The sequence below is a fragment of the Anabrus simplex genome, chromosome 2 (genome assembly GCF_040414725.1).
Source record: "Anabrus simplex isolate iqAnaSimp1 chromosome 2, ASM4041472v1, whole genome shotgun sequence".
Lineage (NCBI taxonomy): Eukaryota > Metazoa > Arthropoda > Insecta > Orthoptera > Tettigoniidae > Anabrus > Anabrus simplex.
Window position 1 is genome coordinate 67,350,318 of NC_090266.1, and position 19,982 is coordinate 67,370,299.

Below are 19,982 nucleotides of genomic sequence, written 5' to 3' on the forward strand. Positions count from 1 at the left end.
GGCAAATATTTGTTTATAGGAAGGGGAGTTAGGGTTTTGAATAACTTACCAAGGGAGATGTTCAATAAATTTCCAATTTCTTTGAAAACATTTGAGATAAGGCTAGGAAAACAACAGAAGGGAATCTGCCACCTGGGCGACTGCCCTAAATGCAGATCAGTAGTGAATGATTGATTGATGATTGAGACAGAATATTCTCTAAATCCTGGAATTTTCAAAGGTCCCATTTATTTTACAGCTGAAATGGACGTTGCTATGAAAGAACATCTGGCCAAAGCTTATGTATTTAAAGATACGTCAAAGACCATTCAGAACGAGTTTCTCGACTGTATGTTGAATGTGTGTAGAGAAAAAATTTCTTCAGAAATTGGGGAATCCCAATTCGTTGCAATAGAAACAGATGAAACAACGGATGTTGAAAACAAATGTCAGTTAGTACTTGTTTTTCGATATGCATTAGAGGGTTCATGAATCCAATCGACAGGAGAGCGAATGAACTGAGTTAATGACCGTTAGAGCAAATTAATCCCATATTAATGGACACACCACATAAACTTATTTGTCAGAGTTATGACGGAGCCAGCGTAATGAGCGAAGATCAGGGGGTGTGCAGACGAAATTTTTCTTTTTTTTTTTGCTAGTTGCTTTACGTCGCACCGATACAGATAGGTCTTATGGCGACGATGGGACAGGAAAGGGCTAGGAGTGGGAAGGAAGCGGCTGTGGCCTTAATTAAGGTACAGCCCCAGCGTTTGCCTGGTATGAAAATGGGAAACCATCTTCAGCACAATGACCGAATAACGACTGTCTGCTCTGGCAATGATTTTTATTGTGAAAGTCCTCATTAACGATATGCCTGATTTTCACGATAAAGTCATTTCTAAGTTTGTGGATTTACGGCATAGAAGAATGGAATTCGTGTTTAAATAAAGGAAAACCACTGCCATGATCGAACAAGGCCCTACCGTATTCTTTATTTATATGGCCAGGGCGAGTAGAGTGTACTTCATTCGTTCTGTAGACTCAGTAGTAGGCCTACGAGTCGGTACAGTAATTTGAATGGACTTAAGGAGTACGCGGCCATCCAACGGTAGTTCGATAATGTATATAACGCTGTGAACGTATTTCAGATAGATGTCAGTGAACTTAGGTACATTTAAGTAGTTCAAGATACTTTAGTGAGAGTAGTTACTGCACATTTAAACAGTTGAAGATACGTGGATGAGGCAAGAGTCTGGATCGCCGCCTTCTTCGAATGGACACCAACTGACTCCTGGCATTGCTTCCACTTGTGCTAGGCTCTTCACTTCATCTATCCTATCCGATCTCCCTTGGTCAGCTCTTGCTCTTTTCCGACCCCGACGGTATTAGAGCACTCGAGGCTTAGGGAGTCTTTAATCTTCACGCCCTTCGTGGCCCTTGTCTTCCTTTGACCAATAACTTCATTTTTGAAGTGTCGGATCCCTTCCAGTATTTTTCCACTGATTAATGTTATATAGAGGGTGGTTGCCTAGTTGTACTCCCTCTTAAAACAATAATCACCGCCACCACCTAGTAAGAACGTAAATTTGTGAGAAAGTAGTGCCCCTCCGCCAGTCCCCCTCAGCAGCCACCGCAGTTACTCTGCAAATGATGAGCGTGAAGGTTACTTGAACCCTTACCTTCTAACTGATTGCCCCTGACATCTGGGGACTCTACCAGTAACTACAGACTCCCAAGGCAACTGCTAGACACCATAAAGATCAAACTTCTCCAGCAGTCCACCGTAGCAAAGCACAGAAAAGCTGAACAACACACACCTGCTACAGGAGTCCACCGGAGTGAATAGGTTATCTCAGCCATAGGGACCTTCCGGTAGAATTCCACTTTAATAGCTAGATAGCAGCACAACCAGAATGTCAACATTAGTACAGAGGCTGTCTAAATGGCACCGTGTCGAAAGGCACTACAGAAGCTGAGGCCATACGATTATTATTCATAGTTTCGTTTCAACCACCTATGGGTTGCGATTACACAACTTCCATCATTTTCTGAAATTCTCTGTCTCTTTCCTCTTTCGCCAGTTCTCCTTCTTCCGTTGGCTTACTCATGCTCATTCTTCTGCCGAGAATACTCTGTTCTTTCTCGTTTTCTCTTCAGACAGACCCTTCACCTCCGCAACCTTTCTTCTCAAGACTTCTCTGTTCCGTATGTCTTCTGCCTCATTTCCACACTTTTTTGAACCTAACGGACTTCTTTCACCGATGGGACCTGAGTTTTCCCATTCTCCTGGAAAGTGAGAATCCTGCTGGTGACCCTTTGTGGTACCATAATTTTAATATGTACGTAGAAAGCCAGTCTCCTTTTTTTTCATTGTGGTTGTAATATTTTCATATCTATGGTATACTTCTTTGTAGTGGCGATTCGTGCATGAAGGGCTTTTTGGCACCGCCCCACCGCCTTTTCAAAAACACTTAACATAATTTCACTCTGTAACTGATTGCATAAAGAAGTCGAACTTACGGTGGTGTGCTGTTCAGTTATACAATGTTGTCTTTATTGTTTTGGCTGTAAACATTTCCCTTTATTATTTATTCCCAGCTGCCACGGTGTGTTCGGTCACAGATAGTTACTCTGTTCAGCAGACTACCGACGGTACTTGTGTTTACGCAAAGTACAAGTGTTCGCGTCTGTCGACGTACACATTTCTAAGTGTCGAAAGGTAGAAACTTTGAACTCGATTTTTGTGCGAGAAAGCAAGTGATATAATATTTTTAGTCGTCAACAACTCATAGATTTGTGTATTAAAACTTGAACAGTTTCAGTGATTAACATTCTTGAGAACGGAACTAAATTCTAAATAATCATAAATTATCATAAATTATTATCAACTTGCATACACTGGGTGGACTCGCCACATAATAGTTTATCGTCGTGTACATATTCAGAGAAGTGATAGTTCAGTTACAAACGAGACAATTTGACCCATGTCAGTCTTTCGCAACGAACTGTATCATAACAATTTCTAAAGACTGTGTCGTTTATCTGTTGGACAGTGTTAATTTCTTTCCTTCGAACTATGCTGATCACGTTATAATCATGCCTTTTAGGTTCATGGGACTGCGCCTTAGTTACAGAATTTATTTCGTAAAAACAGTGCTTTAATAACAGAATTTATTTTCATGAGACTGTGTCTTTGTGACAGAAATTATTTCGTAAAATCTGTGCTTTAACAACAGAATTTATTTTCATAAGACTCTGCCTTAGTGACAGAATAGACTCGAGGTTTTTGAACTGTGTTCGTTAAGTAGGCTTGGTGCACTAGAAAAGTGCATCGAACAGCAATCATGTCGTTTATGTTCATTATGAACTGCGATATTTTATTTACTTGAGTTGCGTCGACAATGCCATTTATGTTGAACTGTGTTAATCCTCTTCTTTCGTTATGATCTGTGGAACTTGTAAATTCTATGAACTGTGTTGAGTGGTAATATTCAGTGAAGGCACTAATTCGCAAAATGCGCAGTGCAGTAAAGAAGTGTCATACCAGATCTCATTGACACTCTATGCGATGCCTATGCACTTCTTTACTCCCTCCGGCCCTTCAAGACCTGTAAACCGCCGTGGGATAACGTGGCACCATGGTGCCGAGAGGAGATACATGGTGAGAGGGAAGGAGTTCGCCAACGCCGATGCCGAGAGGCAGCGTCAATTCCACCCGCTGCCACTGTTTGGATTTTCTCAAATCCATCCTCCACATCTGTAACAGGTGATATATTTCTTGTCTAACTTGAATAAACAAAGACTTACATTTCAAAAGAACTTATTCGAATACCCTTCTCTCTGTGGTTCCTAGCATGCACCGTACACGCCCTGGCGTCAACCCATGCTCTCCGATAAAGCTAAAGTACGGGCGTTCTTTATTAATATAATGAGCCGAATATTTCCGGAGAAATTGATAATTGAAATATGGAACAATCTTGAGGGTGATTACCTTGAAACTGCTTTTTTGGAGTTACGTCACTACAGTGAACAATATGAACTCAGATGCTTTTTCAATGTATATACAATTATATCAATATGACAGTTCATTATGACAGAGACCAAACAAGTGGCTGCTTGGTTAGGCTCACGTAACTGTCAGCTTGCATTCAAACTCCACTGTCGGCAGCCTTGAAGATGGTTTTTTGTGGTTCCCCATTTTCACATTAAGCAAGTGCTGGGGCTGTATTTTAAGTAGTCGCTTCTTTTCCACTCCTAGCTCTTTCCTTTTCCATCGTCCATCGTCGCCATAACACCTAGCTGTGTCAGTGCGACGTAAAGCAAATTTTAAAAAGAATAAAAATAAAAATAATGTTAGTTTATAATCTATTTGAGAACGTCGCTACATTCTTTGAACGGCTATTGCACGTAACATAGTTCCTGTGAATATTTCTCGACTGGAGAAGTTAAGGAGGTGAAAGGAAGAAAAAAGAATTCACCCGATAATAGAGAGCTTACATACATCTCACATTCGTGGATGTATTAGAGCTGTGATTGGTAAATCTCGCTCTCGTGGACTAACTCCTATGGCTCCTTCCACATGAGGCGTACACAAGGCTCCTGTTTTAGCCTGGGGTTACCCGTGTCGCGCAATTCAAGTAACGTGAGTTTTCATTGATGAAGGAGTGAATTATACAAGTAGATCCAAGTAACAAACACCAAAACTTTCTTCAACTTACCCCAGTTATTTCCCGAACTCATCTTCGACTTTGGCCTTCTGCACAGACAACGATTTTTCAGGTGAGTCTCCCATCGTGAAATTCATAGGGATTTGAATATTGACCGTCTAAGTGGAAAACCAGCAGCAACCGTTGCAATTCTGTGCTAATGACTTTATTTTTTCGTTTAACTTCTTTGGATGTGTTTATGGCTTGGAGATTGCAATCTTAGTTGGCACAAATGCCAACACCCACTCTCTGGACAGGTCGACCATAATCTCAACAAAGATACAAAGCATAGATGCAAACAAGTCGAAGACACGGTAATGGAATTACGTATAGAATGCAGAGGTAAAAACAGCGGTAGTACACTTCGCGCCATCCTCTATACACGCAAAGTAGAGTCTAGACGTAACTATGATCGCCGCTACTGCTATTAACAGGCGGCTGAGGGCTCAGTGTTGTTTAGTCTCACGAGATTCCTGCAGAATTGGTGGAGCAAGGGCATTCAGTGACTTCGAACGTGGAATGGTTACTGTTTGCCTAATCAGTAAGCACTCAGACAGGGCTATTTTCGCCGTTATAAAGTTGCCCAAATGACTTCATAGCGACTTGGAAATGAGAAGACACAACCACAACAAAACCACAAGGCGAGTAGGTGACGTGTGTTGACCGACGGGACCATCAAGCATTGAAAATGGTGGTACGGGAAAATCACGTTATATCATGTGATACGATCACACTCCCACTAATTGTGCAGCTAGCACCATTACTGTGCGCCAAGATATAGGGGTTCATGGCTCAGAAACCGCCTATACACCGCTTATTTCACCTGCGAACGTCAAGCGCCTCCGTCGGTGGTATAAAGAGCGCCATCTGGAGACAGATGGTTCGGAGTGGTGAATCTCGCTATACCATGTGGCAGTCAGATGGGAGAGCCAGGGAGTGGCGAATGCCAGCCGAAGGACATCTGCCAGCTTATACAGTGTGCGCAGTGAGATTTGACGAAGGTAGGGTTTCAGTGTAGGGATGTTTGTCATGGTAGGGATTTGGTTCTCTCGCAGCAATACGAGAGCACGTTAAAGGCGGAAGGATATAAGGACATTTTCTCCAGATGCGTGGTGTGTACAGTAGAAGACTAGATCCGAGGTGATCACAGAATGTTTGAGCATGCTAATTCTCCATGTCATAAACCAAGGTCTGCTGGTGAATGGTTTGTGGACAACAAGGTTTCGAAAATAGTCTAGCAAGCCCAAAACCCCGGTGGTAAAAATTCTGCTGAACACCTCTGGGATGAACTAGAACAAGGAATTCTCTTCAGACCCAACCAATCATATCGCTAACTACGCTTGTTATAGCGCAGCAGGAAGAATGGTCTACCATTCCTCCGCAGATGGCCGAGTTTAATGAATTTTGTCGCGTAATCCTTTACATGTCGATATCGTACGACATGGAGTAACGAACAGACATGATTTCGCCCTTCAAAAATACGACTACGTCCGCCGGGTTAGAACACGCGATCTTGGTGTCGGAAGGCTGACAGTTCTACCACTGATACACAGAGGCAGCTCAAACCAAAATAATGGGTAATGGTTAGCCCTATCACAAAAAGAGCACACCAGGTGGACTTAACAATCACTACTGATTTGCATTTAGGACAGTCGCCCAGGTGGCCGATTCCATATCTTTTGTATTCCTACCCGATGCTTCAATGATTTCAAAGAAATTGGAAATTTATTGAACTTCTCCCTTGGTAAATTATTCCAATCTCAAACTCTTCTTCCTATAAACGAATATTTGCTCCAAATTGTCCTCTTGAATTCAAACTTTATCTTCGTATTGTGATCTTTCCTACTTTTAAAGACGCCACTCAAACGTATTCGTCTACTAATGTCATTCCACGCCATCTCTCCGCTGACAGCTCGGAACATACCACTTAGTTGAGCAGCTCTCCTTCTTTCTCCCAATTCTTCCCAGCCCAAACTTTGCAACAGTTTTGTCGGAAATCACCCAGAACAAATCGAGCTGCTTTTTTTTTTGATTTTTCCAGTTCTTGAATCAGGTAATCCTGGTGAGGGTCCCATACACTGGAACCATACACTATTTGGGGTCTTACCAGAGAACTATTTGCCCTCTCCTTTACATCCTTACCACAAGCCCTGAACACCCTCATAACCATGTGGAGAGATCTGTACCGTTTATTTCCAATCCAATTTATGAGATTACCCTGAAATGAAATGAAATGGCGTATGGCTTTTAGTGCCGGGAGTGTCCAAGGACAAGTTCGGCTCGCCAGATGCAGGTCTTTTCATTAGACGTCCGTAGGTGTCCTGTGCGTCGTGATGAGGATGAAATTATGATGAAGACGACACATACACCCAGCCCCCGTGCCAGTGAAATTAACCAATTATGGTTAAAATTCCCGACCCTACCTTACGTTGTTGTTTTTAGCAACGTGAAACACAACCACCTTCTCCATTCCCTCCTCATTCTCTTCTACGTTCCTCAACATCTACCTCTCTCTACCTCAAACTAATTCCTCGATAACACTCTACCTTGCTTACTTACTTTGTTGTTTTTACCAACTTGAAACACTACCACCTTCTTCATTCAATCCTCATTCTCTTCTACTTTCCTCAACATCTGCCTCAATCTAATTCCTGGATAGCACTCTACCCTGGTTCCCTTTCCTCCACACACTTTCCCCATATATCTAACAATGGGATCCCCCATAACCTAAGCCTAAACCCTACCCACCTCATTTGATTCCCTCCCCTCCTGGTCAGCCCAATCTTTCCTGACAGCCGTAGAAGCTACTTCCTCCTCCATTTTCTCCCTCCCGTGACCCAGTTCCACCAGTCTCTTCCTACCCTCTAGTTTATATTTCTCTTTCCTTCCTTTTCCTTTCCTCCTACTTCCGAACTTCTCAGCAACGGTTCCCTGTTCCTTATCTTCCCTTTGTTGTTCTACCTGCAGTGATTCGTACCGATTTCTGACAGACACATATCCTGAATTATCATTCTGAATAGAGCCCTTAGTCTGTAATCTCTTTCCTCCTAGAACATTGGACCACCTGTCTTCTACAATTCCCCCCTTTCCTACCCATCCCTCTTTTACACCTACTGTATCCTGTAGATTGTTTGAGAGGGGCCAACCTTCCTTCCTGTCTTCTAAGAGAATCCTAATTTTCTCCCTCAAACTCTCCAACTTCTCCCTCATACTCCTTAACGCCTGGCCACACACACAGTTCCTGCACTTGCACTCCTGAGCCATTCTTTACGGAAAAAATGAAAAGGAAAACAAAAATAAAATAACTTATTATGTGCAAAAAAAAGAAACGAAAGAAATATTGTCTAGGATAGTACACAAAGATCACACGACAATAAGGTAATTAACATACTACTACACTACAATACTACTTAGTCGTACTGTATCTTTATCCTGCAGCACCCTAACAGGATAAAAACTGCCGTTAATTTCTAAATACAGAAAGGAATACACAAGAATTACACAATTATATACTGGAGTTAAGCCTGCCCTAATTACAACAACAGAATTCTGGCAAGAGAGTTTCTGCAGATACTTCTACCATACTACACATATATTTTACAATAATAGAATAAGCACGCTAATTTCTAATAAGATACTACAATAATTTTAAACTGCGTTCAGACGTATCCTAATTACAATATGTTACTACTAAACACAGACAGGAATGAAAATTGCACGTTTGAAATCCGCAAGAACTTCTCATAGATTACCAACAAAGGTAAATGCGTAGACAGATTATTATTAGTACTATATTATCCTACCATGCTCTAATAGTATATGCACAATGATATATACGAATATAGCAAGCAAGATACTATATAATATACCGTATCTCCACTACAATTCTCAATTGTAATGTGGTTATATGATTTTTACAGCTGGTGGATCACTATTATTTTCCCTTACTACGCGGGACGTAGAATAAAAGTGTACTTAAATGCTGAAAAATAAGTTGTTTACAATAATTTCTCGAAGAAACTTCTGTCAAAAGCATTATAGGAATATGGGAATTTGATTATTAACTGTTACTCGATGAATAAATGAAGGTGTAAAGTACAAAGTATGCCGGGGTCTTAGGACTACAAATTATCGGAATACAGTGAAGAGCTGATTCTTGTATTTGTTTACTCAACTACCATATACTCTTTGATCTCGTCGTCATTATCCAGTGAAATACCGTGTATTCTCTTTAACTTCTTTTTATATCTAAATCTAAGTTTACAGGCGTATCGTGTTATTTAATTGTCTAAATTATTATCTAGTTCGAACGCATATCTATATGAAATACCGGAAAAGCTGCGGAAATTACAACTCCTTAGATAGATAGATAGATAGATAGATAGATAGATAGATAGATAGATAGATAGATAGATAGATAAAGAAGGAGTGAGCCTTGCTTTCACCTGGGCTCCACACGTAGGTCTGTGAAGACCCTTTGTGTCCCTTAAACGGATTTGCCTAGTCCAGCCCTAGTGCTCCTATAAGGGGTACCAGCGTCCGGATGTTGGCATTACTGATGTCTTCCAGGCTCACAAAATGTGAGCCAAGATATCGATGTCTAGTGCTTGCAAGAGCCTCGCACTGACACAACACATGCGTGGAGGTCTCTTCCTCCCTACCGCATCTTCTACACATCGGATCCTGACTGATTTTCATGATGTGCAGGTGTCTCTGTAAGGTATTGTGTCCTGTCATCAGTCCAACTACCATTCGCATTCTGGTCCTATTCAAATTTATCAGGACCTTTTTATAACTTTGGCTAGATCCTTTGATAAGTTCACGTGCCTGCCTTGCTATAGTTAGCCTCTTCCAAATGTCTAAGTGAGACTGGTTTGTCCACTGGGATATTACCAGTTTCACGCTTCGGAGTGACACTCCTAGGAAGGTCCTATGAAAGGACCTTTTGAGCCTTGTTTCGCTAGTTTGTCAGCTTCTTCATTTCCACTGATACCTGTGTGCCCAGGGACCCATAATAGGGTAACTGAGCTAAGTTCACACAGCTGATCTAACATCCTTTGGCATTCCCATACCATTTTTGATGTTGTTCTAACTGCGCACAGTGCTTTTAACGCTGCCTGGCTATCACTGCAAATGGTGATGCATCTTCTATGTACAGGCATGTTCCATATATATACAGCACAGGCCAGTATTGCATATACTTCGGCCTGGAAAACAGTAGCATATTTACCCATGGGAAGGGAGAGCCTTGTCCTAGGTCCCCAGACCCCGGCGCCTGTGTCCGTCTCTGTCCGCGAGCCATCTGTGTACCATGTACAGCCCCCAGACTTAAGACGGGCCCCAGCATCCCCGGCCCACTCCTCCCTTGTGGGTATGACTACTGTGAACTTGTAATTCAGATTAAAACTAGGCTTCATCAGGTCCCCGATCATCATTGTCATCGGGCAGGTCTGGTGAAGCCTTGTAAGAATAGAAGCATGACCTCTATTTGGATTCTTGAAGGACCATCCTCCGAGTGACCAGAGGCGGTAAGCACTCATTCCCGCTACTTCCTTAACATATAAATGTAAGGGGGGAAGACCTAGAATGGTCTCCATTGCACATAACGGTGTGGTATCCAGTGCCCCTGTTATTCCTAGACACGCAAGTCTTTGGACACTGTTTAACTTGGTGGTCACAGTTTTACTCTCCGAACCTGCCCACCAGACTAAAGATGCAAAGGTGATCGTGGGCCGTACAATAGAAATATAGAGCCACTTGACCACCTTAGGTCCTAGGCTCCCAAGTCTTTCCGACGGCCCTGCGACAGGCCCACATAATCTTGCGAGCCTTATCCACCTTATAGTCTATATGTTTCTTCCAACTCAGTCTTGCCTCAAGGATTACCCCAAGGTACTTAACTGAGGTTGTCTTAACTAATTTTTTCCCAAATAGGAAGGGCTCTGACAGTCCGTCTAGCCTCCTCCTCCTGGTAAATACCACGAGCTTCGTCCTCTCGGGATTAACCGACAAGTCCGTATCGTGGCACCATCTTTCCACCCTACGTAGTGAGCTCTGCACGAGCTCTGAAACCGTACTGGGGAAATTTCCCACCGCCATCACGCTAATGTCATCTGCATAGCTTTGGGCGTAAATTCCTCCAACATTTAACCTGGTAAGTAGTTCATCCATTACCAGACACCATAATGTTGGTGATAATACTCCTCACTGTGGACACCCCCTGTCTATATTAGCTCTCAACATTACTGCTTTGAGGGTAAACAGAACTTGACGGCCCTGCAGTGAGGCCATAATCCATTTTATGAGCATCCTGCTCACTCCTCTTCTCTCTAGACTAAGTTCTATGGAGCCCAAAGATGTGTAGTTAAAGGGCCCTTCTATATCTAGGAATACCACCATAGCAAGTTGTTGCTCTTCAGCCCAGAAACTAGCTGGTGTAGTGCCGTCTCAACCGACTTCCCTGGTTGGTACGCATGTTGATGAGGATATAGGGGACAGTCTCTTATTACTTTCTCGCTGGTATGTCTATCCACCAGTTTTTCCAAAGTCTTACGAAGAAAAGACGTTAGACTAATGGGTCTATAATCCTTAGGTGTAGTATATGAAGACCTTCCGGGTTTAGGTATATACACTACTTTCGCCTGACGCCACAAGGAGTACACGTACCCCATAGTGAGACAGGCTCTAAAAATTCTGACCAAGTATGGTATAAGGACCGCGCCCGCTTCATGAGAAGTGCTGGGAAGATCCCATCCATTCCTGGGCTTTTATAAGAGGCAAAAGATTCTAATGCCCACTTCCCTCTTCTTGGGGTAACAATCTCTGCGGCATCCTTCCAGCCACTTCTATCGGGTTTGAAGGATCTGCTCGATTCTACTTCACTATTTGTCATTACTGAACCTGGAAAGTGGGCATCAAGCAATAATATCAGGGTCTCCCCCTCTGTGGATGTATATCCACCCGAAGGTGGCTCCAATGAGCCCAGCCTTGCCCTTCCATCCAAGGTTAGAATTTTATGAAGCCTTGCCGCTTCATGTTGACTCTCGATGGAGTCACAAAATTGTCTCCAAGATTACTTAGAAGACTTTTTGACTTCTGACTTGTACTGTCTTTGCGATTCTTTATAAGAATCTAGATTTTCTTGATCCTGAAGCTCCCTGTATTTATTCCAGAGCCTTCGTGTGTCTCTCCTCAGGTGTTCAAGATAACTGTTTAACTTGAAGTTTCCTGTTACTCTTTTTGCCTTAACGACTGGGCAGTTTAATTCATAAGAGGTAACTAGTGTCTGTGTGAGAAAGCTCACACTGAGCTCCAGCTCCTCTTTATTCTTAATTATATTTGAGGGTCCTCCTTCCAGTCCCCTCCTCACGTCCTCCCTAAAAGACGTCCAATTGGTTCGTCTAGGGTTTCTGTAAGATGGGATCTCGAAGGAGCCCTCTATATGAAACACAATGTGTCTATGATCTGACAAGGAAGGCTCCAACGAAACTTTCCAGTTTTTAAATTCCTGTATGATTCCCATGGAACCCAGGGTAAGATCTGTGATCCCCTCACTCCTATTATTGATGTAGGTAGGGGTATCACCTATGTTCATGATCTCAAGATCAGTTGTACAAATTCTATGAAATGCTCTCCTCTTCGGTTTGTGTATTTACTTCCCCAAGTGCTGTGATGAGCATTGGCGTCACAACCTACTGTGAGGTTAAGTCCTTATTTCCTACAGTATGTCACCAGTCTCTTGAACTCCTCCGGCTGGGGTGGAGATTCAGAGTCTCCTGAGAAATATGCAGAAGAGACAACCAGGTCTCTTGGCTGTCGCCCTCTTCATATCTCACTAGAACTGCTACAAGGTCTCTAGTAATGAAGCCCGGTATAGCCCAAGCGTTATGATCCTTAACTAGTATACATGTTCTAGGCTTCTCCTCCGCCACTCCACTGAATAGAGTGAAGCCTGCACATTTTAGTCCCATGATATGCCCCTGTCTGAGCCAGGGTTCTTGTATCAGGGCGACCGAAAACCTGCCTTTCTGGATACTTCTTATAAGTACCCTAGAGGCCGCTATACAATGTTGTATGTTTGCTTGTATGAAAGTAATCATTCCTTACTTTCATGCAATACTTTACCTTATGCGGTCTCCGGAACGTGCAGCTCTGTCTCGCGCGATGAATCCTGAGGCTTGACTGGCCCCGGCTCCTGTCCAGGCTCCCGCTCTTCGCCCCTGCTTGTCTCAGTGTTGTCTGTAGTGGGGTTGGTTCTCTGCTTGTCGCGTTTGCCCTCCACCAGGGTGAAGGTAGCTTCATGCACTCCGCAGAAGATCTTCTTCCCCACCACTTTTTCCACATCTCTGGAGTCCATGCTGACCACAATTCGGACACCTCTCTTCTCCTCCTTGCGGTCGTAGATTCTCCAGCTGTTGGGATTTAAGCCATGGTTCTGGTGTGCCATTCTTCCCAAAAGGACGTTGTTGTCCTTTGGTTGTCCTGGTATACAGACCATGACTCTCTTATGGGAAAGGAGTTTATCCATGCCCACAATTGTGAGCCTGGCTCCTTCCCACGGTTGCATGTCTGTAACAAGACTAGAAAGCCATGCTACAGTCTCATCGTTCTCTGCGATAATGATGGCAGTATCTCTCGACAGATAGCAGTCCAGGAACTGAGGCTTAATGGGCCCCTGCTCCGGAAGCTCATCTATCAGATTGGTGATAGCCTCCTCCACAGATTCCACCTGTTTCTCAGTTAGCTGCTGGTCAGGATATCGTACAGGCACTATGGTCATCCTGATCCCAGCTTTAGCTATTCTGGCATACTCCACTTTGGGTTTTTTGTGGGCCTGCCGATCTTCTTCTGGGGTTGTCCCCGACAGAAGACGTTTCCCCACTGGCGTCTTGGTGGGTGGAGTCCTCTGTGCCGTAGAAGCAGAACCCTTTTCAGGGTCCCGCCTCTTGTGCCCATTGGATCCCCCCACAATCGTCGTTGTCGTGGCAGTAGAAGGCATCTCAGCTCCAGGAGTTAGGCCCTCTTTGGCCTGCTCCCGGGCCTTTAAAGCCTTCTTATACCTTCTCTTCTCAGCGCCAGAGCGCTGTTTCTTCTTTTTCTTCTGGACTAGAAGATTGCCCACCTCTAGAGTGAGCTCTCTTACTGTCGAGGTCGTACTATCCGAGGGAATCTCCGAAGAGTCCCCATCGGTTATTGTTGAACTGGTGTTTCTCTCGGAGGCCCCAGAGGAGCTCTCCGGTTCTTGGGTAGCTACGGTACTCATGTAGGTCCCACGAGTAGCTAGGGAAATATTATGTCCGCCCAGGCAGAGCCCCGCATACCCGGGTAAGGCTACTTACTTCGAAAGGGCGCCAAGTATCTCGAAGGCTTCGTTCAAGACACATCTCCCATGTGCCATGCACCCCATCGGCACGGGTCGCGTTACGCCTTAGGGTTGGGTGGTGCTTTAGCTTCCTCCTCCTTGTATACCGAACGGTTACCCAATAGGGCTCCGTTCGGCATCGCAAGGAAGGAGCTACTAGTCCCCCTCACCACGCAGAGGATCTTCAATTGAAGAGGGTAACCAAGGTTATGCCCCTACAATTGTAGAAGCACACACGAGGGGGTTACAACTCCTTACGATAATCTGTATTTGTAAGTATTATACCGGTACCAACAAACCTACAGATATTTCTTAAAACTTTAAAACAATAATATTATTACTTAAATTATTTACTAAACCTAAATTCGAAACAAAGTACACTTAGCTAGCCTACTTAACCTAGAATACGTAATCTACGGATCACCACCTGAACTACTTGTTATAAAATTCAAATAAATATCACTACTCCCCATTTCTACCAACAAGCACTAAACGCCATTATATAAATAGCACTAAATGGATCACATACACACACAAAATTAAACACATTGAATAGGTTTTAACTATTTTATCACTACGATAATGCAAGAGCACACTCAGCAGCAGACCATTCACAAGCGCGTCCAACAATGGAATCAAAAACTCAGTTGTCCACGAGAAAAACCGTGTGTGCTTTCTTTCTGACCGTAATGGTTTTCGAGGGAATTGGGAAAGCGCTAGGACTGGGAAAGAAGTAACTGTGGCCATAAGGTACAGCCTCAACATATGCCTGATGTCAAATTGGGAAACAACGCAAAACGATCTTCAGGCCAACTGAAAATGGGATTCGAACTCTCCGTATCCCGAAGTTAAAACCAAACCGAACCCCACGCCGCAACAGCCCCGAAGGGCCATGGCCTACTAAGCGACCGCTATTCAGGCTGAAGGAATTCAGATTACTAGGTGTCGTGTGGTCGGTACGACGAATCCTCTCGACCGTTATTCTTGGCTTTCTAGACCGGGGCCGCGATCTCATCGTCGAATAGCTCCTCAATTGTAATTACGTAGGCTGAATGGACCTCGAACTAGCCCTCAGATAAGGTAAAAATCCCTGACCTGTTCGGGAATCGCACCCGGGGCCTGCGGGTAAGAGGTAGGCACACTACCCCTAATTATTATTATTATTATTATTATTATTATTATTATTATTATTATTATTATTTTATGTTCAAATAGACCTATATACTTTCAATATTTTCTGAGGCGCCGAAGTGCCGAAATTTTACCCTACAGGAGTTCTTGTACGTGCCTGTAAATATACCGACCCAAGGATGGCGTATTTGGGAACCTTCAAATGCTGTACCATGTCATTAAGCTGGGATCGAACAAATCCATCATTGCACCATCTGAGCCACTTTGTGGTCATGGGAGACAGAGGGACTCTACTGTCTATACTGTGGGTTCCTTTCACTCACTCCAGACGAATGTTCCGGCCCTGTTCCAATTGGCAAATATTTGCATTCGTGTCTCACACCTTCAAAAGTGACATCAGAGACGGTTGCACCAGAAATCACAAAGTGTGCGTTTGCACTTGTGTAGCTAATGATGCATGATCTCTTCTAGGCGTGACCAATCAGTTCCAAGCAGGGAACATTATCAACTGTATCGCAGTACCACGTGCTAGGCGACTCGGTCATTTCTCTGATTAGCTTTAATCTGCCCATTGTTATTATAGGTCATTTCGTGCTAAGAAAACAGTATTGTTCTTATGACAACAAGGTTGCCATATCGAACTCCCTGCTCAACAACACCACGGGATAACGGCAGCACATACAGTATATAGGTGAAGGTCAGTACTTAATTTAAAGATAAAAGGAGGAAGAAATTAAGCTGAAAATTATTTTTAGAAACTCAAGGGAACGAGGTTTTTAGAGGGGGCTCCTGTTGGTGTTCACAGCAATACGGGAAAATGGTGGCAAACACATTTCTGAAACTCAGTAATTATGTTCATAATAAAAGGAGAAAGAAACTAAGCTGCAAATTAATTTTAAGAAATCTAAGGTACAAGAGCCGGCCCCGGAGTGTAGGGGTAGTGTGCCTGCCTCTTACCCGGAAGCCCCGCGTTCGATTTCCGGCCACGTTAGGGATTTTTACCTGGATCTGTGGGCTGGTTCGAGGTTTACTCAGCCTACGTGATTAAAATTGAGAAGCTATCTGACGGTGAGATAGCGGCCCCGGCCTAAAAAGCCAAGAATAACGGCCGGCTGACCACACGACACCTCGTAACCTGCAGGCTTTCGGGCTGAGCAGCGGTCGCTTGGTAGGCCATGGCCCTTCAGGGGTGCAGTGCCATTGAGGAGGAGGGTTTAGGTACAAGGATTTTAGAGGGAGCTTATTTAGGTTTTTACAGCAACATGGGTAACCACTGCACATACGAAACCTAAGTACTTAAGTTCAAAGAAAATTGGGGGAGAAAATGGACAACGGATAATTTGTATAGGTTTGGAGGTGTGGGATGTGGTTAATTGCATTTAATAAATTAGCCCAGGCAACGCCGGGTACTACTGTGCCGTCGTTGCGCCCCACGAAAAGAATGGTAAAAATTAATTGCGCTTGTTCCGAACTGTCAGTGGAGAGATTACGTGGAATGACATTAATAGACGAATAAGTTTGAATGGTGTTTCTAAAAGTAGGAAAGATCACAATATGAAGATAAAGTTGGAATTCAAGAAGACAAACTAGGGCAAGTATTCGTTTATAGGAAGAGGAGTTAGGGATTGGAATAATTTACCGAGGGACATGTTCAATTCATTTCCGAATTCTTTGCAATGATTTAAGAAAAGACTAAATAAACAACAGATAGAGAATCTGCCACCTGGGCGACTGCCCTAAATGCAGATCAGTAACTTACCAAGGGAGATGTTCAATGAATTTCCAATGTCATTGAAATCATTTAAGGAAAGGCTAGGAAAACAACAGATAGGGAATCTGCTACCTGGGCGACTGCCCTAAATGCAGATCAGTATTGATTGATTGATTGATTGATTGATTGATTGATTGATTGATTGATTGATTGATTGATTGATTGATTGATTGATTGATTGATTGATTGATTGATTGATTGATTGAAGTCACGCTGTCAGGGGCGTAAAGTTAGGGCTTGCAGGGCCTGCAATTAAGGCGGGCCCGAACTTTAAGGGGGCCCCGCAGACCCTAGTCTAATATTGCTCTGCACGGAAATGGTCAGGGCGGTTTCGTAAAATCAGTCGCACGCAGAGAAATTGCTATTTGGTTGCATCTAGCAGCGGAGTGCCGTCTTTCACAACACCGCGACACGCCCCTCACAAAAGACCTGCACCAAATTATTTAAAAAATAATTATAGCAATGAAAATTGAGACCATACTACCACATTTTAGTTCTAAAATGATACTTTCTTGATGTGCAGTGCACCAGAGATCGTATCACGCACAAAATTTGTTGAACATTTAACTTTCGTCACGACAACGATGTATAATACCAATAAGAAGTTGGTGTAGTAACAATCAGACAACTCGTTTTCAAACGAGATCTCCCTGCACGAAGTTAGTAATGGACTAGACTGAGCAGTTGTGCGGTTTGATTTTTTCAAACTTTATTTGAACAGTTTTTTATTTAATTTTTTCGTATTTTGTTAGTGTTGTAATGGAATAAATTATTATATCTGAGACTTCCGTATCGGCTACAGAGTGTAGTTACTGAGGAATGAAACCAATTTAAGAGGTATAAGTCCACGATCCGCCGGCTGTGTGACGTCATAGGTGACGACATTGGGATGATGAGTTACCACTTTGTATAACTTAACGATATATTGTATTAAGCCCTACTTCTACCTGCTGTAATTATATGCATATTAGTTATTTATAGGTGTTACATTTTATTTGAGGGGGGCCCGAATTTTTATTTTGGCACGCGGACCCGTATTATATACGTCACGTCCCTGGATGCCGTGATATATCGACATCAAAACCTTCCGTAACAACTACTGTACATTATGAGAATATTAGAACACACGCAAAATTAAGTAGATAACTTCTCTTCAAAAGTGATAAGTTTCACAGCGTAACGGATTACGCATTATATGTTTCAGAACAACTCGGAATGAAAATGGAGGAAGGCAACAAAACAATGGCTGTTGCCGCCATTGCGCTTCCTCCCTGCGAATGCGTTTACGAAATAGAGAATGTTAAGTAGTAACTTTAATACTTCACTGGCAAAAAACTTCCTCATCCTTTTTCTTTCTTTCATAATACAATATGAAGTCCATTATAACATTCCTTAATCACGAGGAATTATGGGTGTTTATAAGGGGGGTGTTTTCACTCCTTATAGGCCCATAAGAGCAGTACTATCGGACGAGTTGGCCGTGCGGTTAGGGGCGCGAAGCTGTGAGCTTGCATCCGGGAGATAGTGGGTTCGAACCCCACTGTCGGCAGCCCTGAATATGGATTCCCGTGGTTTCCCATTTTCACATCAGGGAAATGCTGGAGCTGTATCATAATTAAGGCCACGGCCGCTTCCTTCCCATTCCTAGGCCTTTCCTATCCCATCGTTGCCATAAGACCTCTCTCAGTCGGTGCGACAAAAACAAAATGTAAACAATAAGAGCAGTACTGCTTGCTTCACATGGAATGATCAGATTACTCAGCTTTCTGTTTTTATCCTGGTCCTTGTTTTTACAAACGTTAGTTCTACGGACAAAAGGAAGACTAATTAAAGGTTAATTGCAAGTAGTTTCATTACAGGCAGGAAAACTAATTATATTTAGTGTTGGGTGAACAGACTGCTGTGGCCACCAACAAGGAGTAAATAATCTTCAAAACTCATCGTAGAATGGTGAATAAAATATCTTCTAAGCAATTTTTGGAGAAGATTTAATATCTGTTGTGTCATATGTCATATTTTGACATGTTTATGCCTTAAGTGCATTCATATCTCCAGAGTCTTTACGTGTTTAATAAAAATCTAAGAGCGACTTACAGTATTAGTGTTGGCTTACACAGAATCCGTCACCTTCTGTGGTGTAGTCGTAAGTGTGATTTAGCTGCACACTCAGAGGTCCGGGTTCATTTCCCGGCCCTGGGATGAACTTGAAAAGTAGTACGTAGACTGGAATGGGGTGTACGCAGCCTCGCGAGGTCCACTGAGTAGAGGGGGTTTCGAATCCCTCCTCAGTCATCCTAGAAGTGGTTTTCTGGGGTTTCCCACTTCTTCTCGAGGCAAATGCCGGGATGGAACCCAACTTAGGCCACGGCCACTTCCTTCCCTCTTCCTTGCCTATCCCTTCCATTCTTCCCGTCCCCCACAAGGCCCCTGTTGAGCATAGCAGGTGAGACCGCCTGAGCGAAGTACTGGTCTTTCTCCCCAGTTGTATCGCCGCCCAAATGTCCCGCACTCCAGGACACTGCCCTTGAGACGATGGAAGTGGGATCCCTCGCTAAGTCCGAGGGAAAAACCAACTGTGGACGGTAAAAGGATTGTGAAATAAATAATTCTTCAAAAACCATCGTAGAATAGAATAAAAGGACTTCTAAGCAAATTTTGGAGAAAACGCAATATCTATTGTGTCATATGTCATATTTTGGGATGTTTAGGCCATAAGTGCAAATCCAAGACTGACTTATTGGTGTTGGCATGTACAGATTTTTAATTACTTAATTACTTTATCTATTTATTCATTCATTTAATGCCGGGCTGAGTGGCTCAGACGGTTAAGGCGCTGGCCTTCTGACCCCAACTTGGCAGGTTCGACCCTGGCTCAGTCCGGTGGTATTTGAAGGTGCTCAAATACGACAGCCTCGTGTCGGTAGATTTACTGGCACGTAAAAGAACTCCTGCGGGACTAAATTCCGGCACCTCGGCGTCTCCGAAGACCGTAAAAGTAGTTAGCGGGACGTAAAGCAAATAACATTATTAT

The 19,982-nt window shown here is 43.3% G+C and overlaps 1 protein-coding gene across 2 annotated transcripts in view; it reads left to right on the top strand.

The window, feature by feature from the left end:
* LOC136863859 (band 4.1-like protein 4) overlaps positions 1–19,982 on the top strand; it is a 1,130,227-nt gene that overhangs the window by 264,325 nt on the left and 845,920 nt on the right. The window contains exon 1 of one of the 2 annotated variants that reach the window (XM_067140209.2): positions 15,807–15,877. The exons of the other annotated variant lie outside the window; for it this stretch is intronic. The gene's annotated coding sequence lies outside the window, so the exon portion shown is untranslated. Of the gene's footprint in view, positions 1–15,806; positions 15,878–19,982 lie in introns of those variants that run through there. 2 annotated transcript variants of the gene reach the window in all.